Genomic DNA, 14868 nt, shown 5'->3' with positions numbered 1-14868 from the left:
AATAAATAATTTTCTGCTTTTTTATTTTCCTAAACCCAACAAAAAGAGGCCCACCAACTACACACAACTCGCTAACTACATATGGAAGTTATATGAAAAAGACAAGAATACACAATTCTATCTTTATAGGAGAATTATCTGAAAAAAAATTACGCAAAAAATGTATTTTTTTTTGTGATGTTATTTTTAAACAAAATATGTCAAAAATTAAAAATCAAAGAATAACAAAAAAAAAAGCTGAGTAAAATAGTAATTAAATAATTTACAGACTGCACAAAATATTTTTAATTTTCGTTTAGTATAATTATTTTCTTTTATAAATAAAACAAATAAATGTTCAAGCCTATGAAGTATAATCTATTATGAAGAAAATACACATTTTAAAGTGAAGAGCAATTGATATCTTTTCGAGCGACCAGAACAATCAGTTTCCGAATTAAAGTTTTAACGCGGTTAAAACTGATGTTTTTTATCAAGAACAAAAGCTAACTTTTTTGAATATATATCGACCTTTGAATGTATTTAATATTATTAAATTGCAAGACAAAGACTTTTTACAGTTATAACTTTTATCAGGAGTTTAATAGCTTTTGGAATCCGCAAATTCTCTTGTCAGAAATAATAAACTCTCACATATTATTTAATAAAACATAAGTTTAGTGAAACTAAATCATTTTAAAGAACACAATTGATTAAAACGACAAGAAATTAATAATAATAGATTTTATAAACAAAGAACCATAAAAAAACTAAATCAGTTATTTAAGTTATTTAAATATATTAAGTTTTACTCTCGATCCTTTACTAGAAGTAACCTGATTATTTAAACATGGTTTAAATATTGTAATTAATAAAACTTTCGAAGAAAACAAATCATTAAAAGATCTGCACGTTTTAATGGTATCAAAACAATTATAAATATTGTTACACTTTGTACAACTGCACATTTTCAATATGTTTAAATAACTATTAGTTGGAGTCACACGCTCTTTAAATATCATGAAAAGTTGTCTTTTAGTTTTACCAATATATTAGCTGTTCTAATAACCTGGACACGTAAATTTGTGGACTAAGTAATTTTGATACAAACGATTTATTAAGTCGTTTAAGGAGAAATTTTTCCCTATTTTTTCTGTATTATACGCAATACGTACTTTTACTCCAATGTATTCGAACATAACTTTTATGTTATAATTTCTTCAAAATTTTCTCCGGTTTTAGTTTAGCTACCTTTTTTATTTTTACTTTATCAATAAAGTGTTTTTATAGAATCATAAAATTTTACATAGCATTAATTTTTATTTAGGCACTTAAAGATTGTTTTTACTTTTTTTCTTTAAGCTGGTTTTTAAACAGATTTTCAATGTTTATCATGCAGCAGTTGTTTGTTCTAATGGTATTAAGTTACTGATTTTTCTGTTCATTTTATTTAAGTATTTCTAAACAAAACATATAAACTTACGTAAATTAAGATTTAAACGTATGTTGGTTTTAAATAATTTCCAATAGATAACATTGTCAAAAGTCATAAAATGCCTAAACCAGGATTTACATATGTTTAAAGACAAACTCGGAACCCAAGGCTCGAAACCTAGATTTCAGTTAACCGAAATGGTGTGGTATGGTAATCCAATCAGTATGAATAAACCTTTAAGTTAATGAGCTAGAGGTCGGTTCTAAATGTGTTATATCAAGTAAATCTTAGTTTAAGACCATGTTTATTCATAACTGTAACAAGCTGTAAAGTAGTTAAATTCAAAAACCTACTTCAAAAGCTAGTTAAAATTTATTAAAACTATCTTTAGTTTTAAACTTTTTTAAAACTTAATAAACATATTCTAACAATCATTAATATTTTTTTATTGATTTAACTTAACAATAAATAATAATCTACTTTTTTATTTTTTTTTAAACCCAACAAAAAGATGCCCATCAACTGCACACTACTCAACAACTACATATGGAAATTGTATGAAAAAGACGAAAAATACACAATTCTATCTTTATAGGAGAATTATCTGAAACAAATTTTTTAATGCAAAAAATGAGTTTTTTTTTTGTGACTTCATTTTTACACAAAACATGTCGAAATTAAAAATCAAAGACTGAATTACAAAACTATAAATATTTGGTAAGACGCCCATACTTTTTTAAAGATCATTTTTAACAAATTTTAGGAGAAAATCTCCGAAACACGATTACATCGAATACTTGGCGAATAAATGCTACTAACGTTACTCAGCTTGAATTTAAAACTGTTTATAAAAAAATTTAATTCTCCTGGACCTGAGTTAACTTAATAACTGAATAAGTTTATAATATAGTTTTTACTGAATAAAAGAAATTTTAACTAACAATTACATATTAATTAGAAATTGTTTATGTTAAGTAAAAGAGTAAAAAAAAAAACAAATTTTAAAAATATTTATAACAGTATAATATTTAAAATATTATGTAATTAATATTAGGTGCATATAAGGATTTAGGTTTAACTTTTGATTTATTTTACCGTTTAATGGCAGCAAATAAAAAATGGTTACTTCTATTATAGTTTAATGATATGTAGAAGATTTTAAAAAACTATTTTTAGTTCAACTGTCATTTTATTAATCCATCTGATCAAACTTTGTATATATTTTAAAAGGTGCTTAAATAGATAAGATTACTAGTTTTTTAGTTTTCACACAAAGAATTCTAATTAATTTTTTTAAGGCATAAATTTCAAATAAAAAGTGCCGACAAACACATTGCATCTTTTTTTTTAGTAGAATTTTTTTTTGAAAACACACAAATTCTTTGCTGTTCTGTTTAACTAAGCTATAAAATATGACATTAACTTGTAAAAAAGCTAGGTAATGGATACCTACATCATAATTAGTTTATTAAAAAATGTGAAATATTAACAACTTAATTAATTTAAATACATAAGACTCTAAAGCAGAAGTAAGGAAATAAAAAGCTTAAGATTTTGATAGGATATTACAATAAAGTTTACACTTACAAGTTTTATAATTTAAATCGTAAATAAGAATAAAAAATATTTTGAAATTGACTTCATAGCTTAAATATTATTATTTACAAAATATAATTTTTGTGCTTGGAAGATTTTAACACGAAACAAATTTGCTATAAACTCTATCTTAAAACTTGTAAAAATATTTTTTTCTACAGCCTAAAATGATTAAAATTAAATTCATGGTCAAAATTCAGGCATTATTTTTTCCAGCTCTTCTATAACTTAATTCATTGAAACTAAATGAAACATAATAAAAATTCTTTATCAAGTTTATTTAAATTATAGTAGTGAACTACCGCATCCATTAAGTTAGTATCTGGCGAGATCTTAACCTAAAAAGACATTTTCAGGCAGGATCCGGACTCGGATCAAAGTAGATCAAAAAATGTTGTTTAAAAAATTATAATCGGTAAGGAATGGAAAACGTAAAAATCTCGGGTCAGAATCATAACTTTTCATGGTTTTTTCGCTACACTGAGTACGATAAATCTTGAACAGAACTTTTTGTGGAAAAAGAATAAGTTTTTAAACCCTTTTGACTGAAATGCTTGTTTTCTCAAAACGCTACTTAGAAAATTTAAGAAGAAAATGTCTAATTGTAGTTATTGTGAAAATTTAAATATTTTTCTTAATGTTTTTGGAAGACTAAAATAACTCAAATATTTTTATTTTGGATTTATGGTTACCAAGCTCAAATTTAAAACCATCTTGTAAAAAATAAAGATAACAAATAAAAAATTGAAATACTTAAAAGTTTACAAAGATTTCGTTTGTTTGAATTACCTTAAAAATAGTCAAAAATAAGTTTTTTTCAAATAAAACATTGGCTTGGCTCTAAAAATTTCAACTATTTTAAAAATATATATCAAATATTTCAAACAACTTATTTAAACAGATTACTTGTTTAACATTATCAATTGTACACTGTAAAATAATTTTTCATTATTATATTTTACGTAACTATTAGTAAAAAGTAAAAGCAAAATGTAGACAGAAAACAGTAAGAATTATACAGTAACAATCAGATGTTGAAATTGCGTAAAAAATTTATTTTAACTTTAACAAGAACCAAAAACCCTTTATATTAATACTAAACATAGTTTTCTGTAAAACTCTCGGTTGAAATATTCAAATAAAAAGTTGAAGCCCTAAATATTGGATCTAATTTTGTTACTCTTTAATTTCATAAATTTTTTAAAGTGTGTCTCAGCAGTTTAAAACAATGCTTAAGTTAAACATTTTATAAAGTATTTAAAACTTATAAAAAAGCATTTTTAGTTGAATTAACTAGAATTTAGGTATTTTAACGCAAAAAAAGTCTCTAACACATTCAGTAACTTGACATGTACCTTCTTGCCACAAATCTTCATTAACATCATAGCGATAAACAGCTGTTGAGTCATCTCCAAAAACATAAATATAATTTCCGACCTGTATGGCGCTTGAGTAATTTATTTTATAGCAAGAGGAAAGATGCACAAGTTCCGAACCAGGCATAAGGGCAAATCTATTACTGGTCCTATCGTACACTTCACACGAGTAATCAATAACAAACAATTTGCTTTTTACCGCAACTAAACTGTGGTTCAATCTTTGTTCCACCATGCTGGGCATCTTAGACCAGGTGTTTGGTAGCACATCATACGATTCAACAGTGTCTAATGGAGAATGAATAAACGTTTTATACGCAGTATCTGCATCATGTTCTACATTTATATAATATCCCCCGCACACTACAAGGGCTTCTTGAAACACAGTGCACGCTGCGTACACCCTTTCTTCATTCATTGCAGCGTCTACTGTCCATTGATAGTTTTTAATATCAAATCTTAAACAGGTGTTTGTTGAAACTTTCCCTCGGTATTTTGCACCTCCAAAAATATAAACCAGATCCATAAAAGCACATGCGCAAAAGTTTTCAGTCGAATACTCCTGTACACTTTCGTTCATTTCAGATAATTTATTCCAAGTGTTTGTGAATGGTGAATATTTGTCAACTGATATCTTTAATATATCGTTAACATACTCATTCGCCATATAGTTATTAAAAATAATTTCCTGTCCATGGCAACTAAACACATATATTTCTCCTTTCACATAAACAGCATGAGAATAAAGATTTTCATTAATTAATGACGGAAGAACTTGCACTCTGTTCATGTCACACTCGTTTATCCGTGTTACATTTGTAACATATGCTTTCAATTTTGTGTTGAAGCCTCCGCAAACGAGTATGTTGAACTGATCCTGTGAACAATATCTAATTGGTTGGTTCAAACCTGGTTGGTTTATAGTCAGTTTTTTATGGTCACAATGGTCTTTGTGATAAAGAAGTTGTTTTATTACTGCAACGCATTTCTTTGTATCTAATAAACAAGATGGGTCATTCAAAAGGTGTTTTAAAGTGTCTTTTGAAAGCAAGTTGAGGCGTGTTGTGAGTAAAAGATCTTTAGAATATTGTCTGCGTTCTTCTATATCGTGTTCTATCCACTTTATAGCGAACTTATAAATTTCAAGTTCAGATATCAGAAAAAGTTCAGAACTTGAAAGTATTTTTTTTATATCAGTAAAACTTAGTTCTAAAAAGTTTTTGTTGTCAACAAGCGCAGTGAAACAACGTTCTATATAATCATTTATCACTTTTTTAAGACTTGGTAAATGTAAAGTTTTAATCAATTGAAAAATTATCAGCACGTTAAAAATATTTACTTTTTCTTCAATTGTTTTACAAAGTAAGTTCATTACATTTTCGTCAAGAGAAATTTTGCTTGATTTCATAGCTGTAACGAGCTCTTGATTTTCAAGATTTCCACCTATAAAAAAAGTTAATATTATTTATATTTTGAGAATTTTTTTTTTTTAACAATAGTTAATAATTAGAATCATGAACTTTAAAAGATTTCACAAATTTAAGTACAATTTTCATGTTCAAAGAAAAGTTAGTTTTAAATAAAGTGCATCAATTTATAAAAGCACTAACGATCTACAAAATGTCAAAAGTTAAAAAAATTAAAGATTTTAATAAAACATTCATAATTAAAGCTGAAGTAGATAACTTGGCAAACATCTTGGACAAAATTTTGTGCTCAAAGGTTATTTTAGCTATTATATATATTTTCTTTAATTATTTATCAATAGTAAACATAAATCATAGTAATACGTTTGTAATTGTTTATTTAAATGACAAATGTCAAAGTTAACGATGCAAAATCGAAGATTAATATGCATAATACGACATAACAACTAAATTTATTTTTTTAAGTGCAATTTTAATGCATTGAGCATATAATCAGAAAAATAATATAGTTGATCAGCAGTTTTTCTTTGAATAATGAAAATACACTTTATTATTTGTAAAATTATTTAAAAAAATTAGCTAGCTTATAGCAAAAAACAACTTCTGCACAATTAAATATATGTTTTGTTTTGTGTCGTTTGTTTTTATTTTAACTTATTTTGCTATTTTTTTTATGAACTGAGCTAAATCTTATTAATAAAACTAACATCTTAAAGAATATCTAATTCGGATATATTATAATTAATTAACTAGTTTTACCACCTTTAACTAATCTATTTACAATAATTTACAACAATTAAAAATAGAATAAAAATTTCATAGGCTTACCAAAATCATTTAACCATATATAAAAAACCAGTTACTAATTAGCCCTTCAATCCGCCAATAAAAATATGATTAAGTTAACCTAAAAGCAAAAAGAACATCAAAAAAGCTTAGAAAAATAAAAAATATATTTTCATTCAGCCTTTTTTCCTGAATGTAGCCACTGAAATAGGTAGAGAAACTTTAATATTATAGGACAAACATTAAGAATATCTGATAGTTGCAAGGAAAATTTCAAAGAAAAATTTGTAAAACAAAATATCAAAAACCTAACAGTTAAAAAAATTGCAGCTCAAGAACGAAATAAATGCTTTTAAGACTATATTTATTCAGAATGCTACTTAAATACCAAGCTTTAAAAAAATATATAACATAAGAAAAATTTACGCGATTTTACAGCTATATATCATTCAGAAATAGATACAGTAATCATAAAGCAAGTTTTAACAATAAAATAAAAAGAAATAGCACTAAACTGTAAAATTACACATAGGAATTGAAAACTTAAACAAGACTATGATTTAAAATGGGTATACAATACACAACGTAAACTATACAAAAATATATTAAAACATGTAATTAATGTAGCTTATGTATCTTAAAAAAATCAGAAATTGAAAAATTTAAATGCCTATTTGTAATTAAAAGAATATAAAAAAAAAGGAAAAAAAAATTGTCAATATTTAAACAGTTGTTTTGTATATTTGTTATTTTTTTTTGTTAGTTTTGGGAGTTAAAAGTTGAGAATATCTAAACAAATAAAAGTTTAGTCTTATTGTTATAGTACAAGTTATAGTATGTAACTTTATCAGAACTTAAAATGGTTTAAAAGCAAGTTAGAATTTACATACGACAAACATTTTATTAATTTATCAATTGTTGTCTTTTTATTTTAAGGTTCTGCAAAACTATTTTAATCATAAGAACAACAAATACTTAACCAATTTATTAAACTTATTGTTTTTTTAAATTCATGAGTGATAATTCTGAAGTATAATCTTTAACTTTATTGTTATAAGTTTTAATATTTTAATAAAATTAATTTTGTATTCATTTCGTTTATAAGTAATATTTTCACTAGTTTAAAAAATTGAAGTTTATAAAACTGTCAACTTGCCTGAATTAATAAATTGGATGGTATTATCTTCGAATTGCTTTGCAGAATTTGCTTTACAAAACTTCAACATTTTAAGTTTTTTAAGATTGGAATCATTTTTATCAATATCTCTTAAAGTCATCTTGTGAAAGATTTCTTTGATGTTTTGGTTTTCTTCTTTTGAGATTTCATTCATATCTTTATTCTATTTTAAGTTTGCTAAAAATGTAAAAACAGTGACAGAATAGTAAAATAAAAGATTTCAGAAAACTTCTTTAAAAAATGAATACATTTAATAAATAATAAAAAAAAAAAGCATTCTACTTCTTAAGTGACAAAATTAACTTACACATTTCTAAGTAGAATATTTATAAAAGTTGCTATTTGAATTTTTTATAGCAATTGTATTGATTTACTTAATACCTATCTTTTTGACTACAATAGAAGAACTTTATGGCTTATTAATGTGGTTCTACATAGCAATTTTGTTTAAGTGCTTGGAAAACTAAAAAATATTAAAATAATATCTTAAAATAAAGCTTTATTGAGGTTGTATAAGACAATTCAATTTAAAATAGATAACTATTTAACCATTTGAACTAATTTAAATTTCTTTTTTAAATTAAACTAATTAGTTTAAATAGAAAATTTTATTTACAAAAAAAAAAGTAAACAAAAAAAAATCCTTTTTTTCATCAGTATTAAACTAAAACTAAGAACAAAATTTTAGGATTATTAAGTTTAAACTTCTTAAAACTACAACAATTCAAAAATCTTCATGTTTTTCATATATTTTTAAATTTGAGTTTTAAAATATAAGTTATATTTTAATCAGCCCAGAGTTGCCACACTTAAATATAAAGCCAGTATTAATTACCAAAATCAAGCCTGAGTTACATTAAGGTAGCCAGAGTTTGCCTGAGTTTTAAAAAGTAAACCTATTTGAATTTGCTGAAAAATATTTAATCAAACTTAACAACCTGGAAACACGATTATAATAAAATATCAACATGAAGAAAAATTAAAACATTTAAAGATCAAAAACTACAAAGAGGTTTATAAAAGTAAAAATGGTTTTCAGCCAAAATTATAAAAATCAGGTTTTTAAGAACCCTTTAACTAAAATTTGATCCAATAATCACAAATTACAGTGTTTTTTTTTTTTTTTTGATTTATTTGCAATGATTTATCTAGTGTAATTAATATAATTAAAGAATATTGTTAACATCTTTAAGTTCAGATCAGGGTTGTTAAAAAATTTTGGCAAATTTTCTCAAGGTTTTGAAAATATTCTCAAGGTTTTTAAGTTCACATTGTTGGGTCTATTTTAAGTAAAAGAAAATTTTAAGACAAAAAAAAAATCGTTTATTAAAATAATAACATTTAAAAGATATTGTAAAGCTATTTTAAATATGTGTTGTTAATTAAGTATTTTTTGATGAAGAAAAAAAACTTTTGTACATATGGTATATTTTTTGTATAAAAACAAAATTTTACTACTTAAAATGTTAAAGTTATTAGAACTTAAGTTTTTTCCAGTGATTTTTGTACAAAATTTCAGGTTTTTCGGTTTTTTTTTTTCAAAGTTTCTTAAATTACAGGTTTTTCCAAGTTTTTCAGCCTAAAAACTGATTTCAGGTTTTTCAAAGTTTTAAGGTTGTTTGGCAAGCCTGTTAGATGTTTAAACATACACATTTTTCCCTCTTTGTGAAGTGTACTTTTATGAAACATATTTAACAGATCTAAAAAACTATACTAATTAGCTTATAGTATAAAAATTATTTTCACTTGACAGCTATTAGTTTTTCAAAAGTTTTTCTAGGATGTCTAAACTTCTTTTAGGTTTTTAAAAGTTTTTTTTTTCCAATATTAGTTTGGAAATAAGTTTAAGGTAAAAATCTGTATAAACAAGCAAAATAAATAACATTAGTCTTTTTGTTTCCGATTGAAATTACTTTAACTTTATAATTGTAAAGTTTATTTATAAAAAAAAATATATTAGAAATTAGGTGATATCAGACTAAAAAAATCAGCTCAATAAAACAGCAAAATAATAATTGTTTAATTTTTTGTTTTTCTTAATAAAACCTCTATTCGGAAAACTTTTTTTTTCATTTATTTTTAGTAAATAAGTATAAAATTTCCAAAGTTTTAAGTTATCAATAATTTCTGTGCTTAGATGCATACTTTGAAATGCAAAGATGAACATTAAACTGTCCATTAACAAATATTTTGCTTAAAAAAGTTATTTCAAATAAGTTATATATAGAATTTTATATAAGGTTTTTCTGTTCTAATTATGCATAGACTCCACTATTTAAACTAAAAATGCTAGCTAAATAAAAAGTCTGAATAACATCAAAATAGCTTGAGAAACGTTTAACTTAAAAAACAATAAAATATAGCTAGATAACTTGTGAATCTATTAAAAAAAAATTATACCTGAGGTTTTTAAATACCTTAGAATAGTTCTCCTGAATAAGTGTGATTAAATATCAATTTTTCCAAAATACTTTAATTAGCCAAGTGGCTAAGATTTTGTTAATACCTAGTTTAAACTTAAAGCTAAAATACTTAAAAAACTGTAAAAAATTTTGTGCTAAGAACTAAAAAAAATTTTAAGTTTGAATAAAACTTTTATATCCTATAAAATACATGCTAACTGCATTTCAAAATGTTTGAATTAAGTAAAGCTATTTATAAAGTTTGGACAATGAAATTTGTAAACAAACAAATAAATTTTTTATTTTGGTTTTCAATTAATAACAACCCCTAAAATTTTTAAAATTAACAATATAAATCTATAATAAGAAAGAAAAGCTACATTTACTATCAAAAAATTCAGTGCAATAAATTTTCAGACTTTAAAAAAGAGTCACTGTTCACTGTTCTTCCTTAAATAAAAACATTTATATTATTTGAAGGTCCTTCTATTTATTAGTAAGTGAAAAAATAGGTCTATATAAAGTCAAGTCCAAGTCTTGTTTTAATATTAGTTAGTCAACCAAATTTGTTAAAATAACCCATCCTAAATCGAGTTGAGTTTTAGTTCTTAAAGATTGATAACGTGTGAAGGGATAAATAAGAAAATATAAAATATAAATTATTTTCACTTAATGTTACAAGACATCTTAATGAAATTAATTAAAACTACTTTACATGAGAAAATCTACCCTAAGTTTCTGAAACTGTTCACTTTAAGGTTTATTTTTTATTGTGATCATTTCAACCTATTATTTACTACGGTTTTAATTTTATATTCATTATATGTTAATACCAGGTCCAATCATCTACATGATGAAGACACGAGCACGACTATTGAAGTTCGAATTCTTTTTAAGTTTAGTGCCACAACTCAAAATGTACTGTATATCAAAATAAAATATATCTATACGTAGGTTTTATTTATTTCTATAAGCCATTTTAATATTTTTACGAAATTTTAAATATATTTTGAGATGTTTGAAAAAAAAAAATATTTGTAGGTATATCAAAATATAACTCACAAAAATGGCTCGTATATATTAGTAAAACCTACAAATTTTTTTCTTTTAAATTGAGATAAGGTTTTTTTAATATTTTTTAAGGATTTGAATCATCATGTACTGCATAAATTATATAAGAAATAAAGTTTATTTAAACTATTTATAATTAAAAACAGTACAACAAATATAAACGTTTTTAATGTTTATACAATTTCAAAAAAATATTTTTAAATACTAAACTAAAACTATAAAATAATGAAAAATAATCCTTGTTATAAACTGTTTAAATTATTTTTTTTAGTATTTTCCCTTAATTAAATTAAAAATAAATTCACGTTAAATTAAATTACAAATTTAAAACTATCGTTGGTTTAAAGTGGTAAAGCTTTAAGAAATTTTTACTTCAAAATAATAATAAATAACAGATTATAATTTAATAAGTTTATTAAAAGATAAATTAAAGTTGGTAGCTCTCGTAGAGTCTATCATTTTAATTTTGTGTAGAATTTTATGCTACATAGTTTTTTTCTGTTTTATGTGTTTCAAACATAAATTCAAACTATGTTTTACAAAAAATGATATATAAAAATAAAATTCCTCAGTAGTATAAGCTTTAGTTTTTGTTTACTATTAATAATTATTATCTATGAAAAAATTTGTATGTATATATCGTTTAATTAAAAATTTTTTTTTGTTGTAATATGAAAAAAAAGCTAAACCCAGATCTTAAATAAAAGCAATGTTCAAAGTAGTAAATAGTTTATATTTTATAAATAATTTAAAAGTAATTAAAACATATTGATTTCTCAAAGTATAAACGAATAAATTAAAACATGTTGATTTCTCAATTTGTAAACCAATAATTTTAATTTTGATGATTTAAAATATAAATTCAAGTGTTTGTTAACAATAGTGATGTACCGGACCAAGATCCGTACTTTTTTTCAAATTAGGACCCGGCAGGACCCGGATCCGGACTTTTTTTTCAAATTAATATCCGGCCGGAACCGGATCCGGATATTTTTTTAAAATTAAAATCCGGAAGGATCCGGAACCGGATTATTAATACTCTAACTTATTTGTAATGTAAGTAGTATAAAAACTACTATGTACGATAATGAAATTTTATATAATTAACTACTAACTAAGTATAATTGTGTGAAGTTTATCTTTTATGTGTAATGTCTAACTAAATACTTTTGAACTTTGAAAAATTATAGTTTAGAAAAAATTTAGACTAGAAATAGTAATGTGTTGCTAAAATAATCAAATAATAAGAAAGTTAATGATATGTTATTAATGTCTAGTTAAGATTAACAGTTAAAAATAGTAGCTGGTATGTTTGCTAATTTTCTGAACAATATTTACATTTTAATTTTATTAAAAATGAAAGAACAAAAGAAAAACTTGAAACTGAAAGAACAGTAGAAAAAAACTTCAAATTGAAAGAACAATAAAAAACACTAAAGTTTCTTTTTTGCTAAACTAATAAACTTACCATGATTTTTGGCAACCAGAATATCACATAATTTTAACTGATATCAGGGTTGCCACTCTTTGATTCAAAAGATCTAACCTGAGTGGTTATAAACTCACCTGAGTCAGAATGAGTTTTTAAAAAACCAAAAAAATATTACTTTAAGCTAATAATCAGTAGAACAGCTAGCAACAAGGTTGAAAATTTTAAGTAATGTTTACAATTAAGGCTATAGGGGGGTTAAACACTTTAGTTTACAAGTTGATCTTATTTAACATCTTGCGATCTTGCTACCAGATGCTTTTCATAGCTTTACAAAATTCAAAGTAGTTTTTGAGGTATAAGCGGTCAACGCCGGAGAGTTTCCTAGGGACCTAATGGAAGGCGCAAGCTAAAAACACGGAAATATCCATTTAACTAAAAATATATTTCCTCCTAGTTTTTTTAAGCTAGGTACCTCAAATTTTCAAAAAAGTATTCTTTACATAGTTTAAAAGCTTTTGAGTGTTGGAATTTCAAATAATTGAAATTTACAAATTTAAGGTCTAAAATTCAAAAAAAAAACACGTTTTTTCGAAAAACGAGGACTTTTTCTCAACATAAAAAAATTTCCTACACTCAAATGATTTAAAATTTAGTAAAGAATAAACTGAGAAAATTTGAATAAGATTGTTTAAAAACTGTAGGAGGAGATAGATTTTTAGTAAAATGGTTTTTTTTGTCGCCTTTTTAGTTTGCACCTTCTATAAAGAAGCTATTGAGCTGGCCGGCTTTGACCCCTTGTATCTCAAAAACTACTTTGAATTTTGTTAAGCTGTAAAAATTATCTGGTAGCTACGATAAAAATCTATCAAATAAGATCAACTTGTAAAAATCAAGGTGGTACCCTTTATAGCCTTACCAATCTAAAATAAAAAAAAAATCAAGTCCTTGTACAATAATAACTAGAAAGTCACAAAATATTGAAAACTGGATCATCTCAAACTCATTCAAAATCTGAAAGAAAACTAGCCTGAGTTTTTCAAAAATCTTAAAACTAGCCTGAGTTTTTATAAAAAACTAAACTAGCCTGAGGCAGTCTTAGATATTCAAAAATTCACAAAAAATTTCAAACTAGCAGGGTTGTCACTGTTTAAGTCAAAAAAAAACTAGTTAGAGTGAGTATAAACTAGCTTGAGTCTAAAATTACTTTAATCTAATGATCACTAGAACAGCTAGCCATAAGGTTGACAATTTGGTAGTAAAGTTTTTAATTTTACAACATAGGTAAAGAGTTGCTTTTCGAAAATGTTTGTTTCATAGTTAATGTAAACAAATGTAAATTAGTCACGTGTAAAAAATGAGCCAATCACGGTATGATTTTAATTTTCGAACGTATTTTCAAACGATAATGACTGTTTTTAAATTACACAGGGTTTGTTTTTGTAAAAATACTTTTCTGTATGCTCTTTTTTACTAACTAGATCCGAATCGACCGTATCTCTGTTAGGATCCGGCCGGATCCGCAACCGGACTTTTTTTTCAAATTAGAATCCGGCCGGACACGGATTCGGATTTTTTTTTCAAATTAGAATGCGGCCGGAACCGGATTAGGATTTTTTTTCATATCAAGATCCGGTCGGATTCGGATATCAGACAAAAATATCAATATCCGGCCCGTCCGGACCCGGATAGTGAGTCCGATGCATCACTAGTTAACAAAAGATCCTAGTTAAACAAGTTAACTTGAATAAATAACAATAACAAACTATACAGTATCTTTATTTTAAGCAAATATTATTTATGCCTACTTCTATAGCAACTGTTTTTCTTTTAATGAACACATGTATAAAACTCCTTTAGCTTTTATCCTGTCTTTACAGTATTTATTTATTACAGAGCCCAGTTGAAAAGTGGTAATTCGTTAACACACAGAAGCATATGTCGGTATAATAACAGAAAGATACTGTATAATTTGTTACAATTAATTTTTTTTATCCGCTAAACTCTTTGATCTATTCGTTTGGCTGAGGCAGGCCGGCGGTTTTTATCTCGAGAAGGCGCTTTCAGCTTGAAGAAAGCAACGTCGGTAATTCTCAATTGGTAAGTGTCATTATCATCTACCAAAGCCTGATCGACGTCGTGAGTCGGATGCGAGATTTTAATTTCAGAGGTCAAACCCGTCGTTAGGCA

Source organism: Thalia democratica, chromosome 3, assembly GCF_965202585.1.
Source record: "Thalia democratica chromosome 3, ktThaDemo2.hap1.1, whole genome shotgun sequence".
Taxonomy (NCBI): Eukaryota; Metazoa; Chordata; class Thaliacea; order Salpida; family Salpidae; genus Thalia; species Thalia democratica.
This window is presented reverse-complemented; position numbering follows the sequence as displayed.